Genomic DNA, 2450 nt, shown 5'->3' on the forward strand with positions numbered 1-2450 from the left:
AAGACAATGCGCTTCTCGTCTTATAGACTCGAGGTCGCTTTGATGGTATATCGTCTGCAGCGACCTTCCATTGGCTATCGCGACTATCTTCTATGCTTGGCACTGGTGCTCGTCGTTGATAAGTCTTTACAGCTTAGACTTTACAACATCTTATGTTAGACAGATGCTTGTCTATGATCGTCGCGACCCTCTCTGTCAGTAAAGCGACCTTCCGTAGATAATCGCGACCTCTGATTCATGCATAGCGACCTGCTCCTGATCGTCGCGACTTGCTTTCCGTGCTCTTCTCCACTACATACGCTTCCTAAGTACCTGTACTGAGTAAACTCAATGTAGATGTTAAAAGCAAGTGCTTGTTATCATTAAAACTAGAGAAACTGAGGTAAAGCAATACTAGCTTGACCCAACATGTTTAATCTCTTAGTGTTTATAAGCCTTCCAGGTTATTGCCATATTTGTAAGTATGCGCTTAAGTCACTTAGAGATGCACTTGACTGGTCTCAGTCGCGCTTAACACCAAGCGGAGAAAGTAAGTTTCGCAAATGGTGTTTAATAAATCCATTCAAGACCAAGAAGTAAGAGTGATCGAGCTTCGAGGGCGTAGAGACGCGCTTGAATGAAGATGAAGAAGGTTGACCACGAGGTTCCACCGAAGGTTAGGATGTGCCAGAGCGCAGAAGAATAAATCCACACGCTAAGAAGGCTGGTAAAGTGGGAGAGTGCAAGTTGCGTGCACAGAAAGGTGCGAGAAGAACTTCTCACTCTTTGGGACGCTACTCCAGGGATCGCCAGCGTGGCAGGAGTTTGTTAGAGCTTAAAGCACACGGATTGCTTATGTGGCGTGGATCAACACTGACGAACAAAACCAATTCATTCCAGGCCATTGATTAATTCTGGTGAAGTGATCAAGGCACACGGATTGATGAGGTGGCATTGTGCTTAGTCTTTGTTTGTTACACGAATTGAGTTATAGGTTTAGCTTAAGGGTTGTGCATAAATAGAGTACTGTTGCATTCACTCTAGGGATTGCAAACTGAGAGAATATAGGAAGCTAGAGAGAGCTTAAGAGATATATTGGTTTGTAATCAGAGAGTGTTGAGAGTGCCTTCATTTGTTCTTCAGAGCTGAATTTCAAGTATTGTAAAGAGAGAGCTTACGAGTGAGCTTCAAGTGTTGAACCGAGAGATTGTAATCCTTTCTTAATCAATACAAGTGTAGTGGTGAGTTTTATCCCGAGTCAGCTAGTGACTTAGGGTTCTCACCGTTTGAAAATTCTTGTGTGTGCAAATATAGGTGCGCTTTAACAACTTAAAGCGCGCTTAATTGTCTGTCTAACCTCTTCCACACTTAATGACTTTAGTAAACTCATTACTAATAGTTCTTCATAGGTTAAGCACATCCCAAGTATTCAAAGCGCAATTGAATTCTTGTTAAGCGCAACTAAGGCTTAATGAACCTTAGTGATAGTGAACAATAGCTGATCAAACACGTGTTTTCTACATTTATTAAGTAGCATAGCATAGATTCTATGCAGGACTTCAATCTAATTTGATTTGTACATTGCAAAATTGGTGGTGGTGAGATTTATAGAGTATATAGTTCATGTGTTTAAGTGGAAGGGAAGGAAAAAGGTGTGAGGAAAAAGATAAGGGTATGAGTGGAATAAAGACCCGGTATTTTTGATTATTTTCGCTACAAAATAAGGGGGAAATAGTCTTTTCACTAATGTCAATGGAAAATGGATGGAAAACGTAAATGTGTGGTGTTTGGTAAGAAAAAACAAACGTTTGAGTGGTTTTATGAAAAGTCAATTATAACGGGTGGTTTGCTATAAAATTGGGTATATAACGGATGGTTTACTATAAAAATCCCTTTAAAATATGGGCTACATATTTTTGTATGGGCCATGAATGATGGGTTGAATAAGAGTTATCATATTTTGTGATAATGTATTAATGTTAAATTTTTTCTGAATTTAGATATAATTCAAAATATAATATATTTCTATTTAAAAATCATATTAATAATAAAAATAATAATTCAAACATATGGGCGGCTAACCTGGCTATATGGTCAAATCTAATATCCACTACCAACCCATAATTGGGCAAAATGGGCAAATTATTATACACATATCCGTCATTTTCCCGGGTGGGTTGGGCGGATGGGCAGGATGACCCGCATTTGCTCAGGTCTAATTAGGATCTAGTAGTTGAATTTCAACACCACAATGAAATTTTGAAGCTGGCGATGTGTGCAAGACTAAATGCCACGTCCGACATATGTCAGACGAGGACCAAGCCAAATAACGCATCAATTAGGTGGAGGGATAATAGATTTTAGAGGACATAAAAAGGGGAGTTCAACAACACAATCTTAAAAAATGGCTGGCGTTGTCCTGAAACACCAGATAACAAATGCAAAGTATTTTTTACTCAAAAAACTCAATG

Source organism: Phyllobates terribilis, unplaced genomic scaffold (assembly GCF_046119375.1).
Source record: "Phyllobates terribilis strain yellow unplaced genomic scaffold, ASM4611937v1 Scaffold_6478__1_contigs__length_44242, whole genome shotgun sequence".
NCBI lineage: Eukaryota > Metazoa > Chordata > Amphibia > Anura > Dendrobatidae > Phyllobates > Phyllobates terribilis.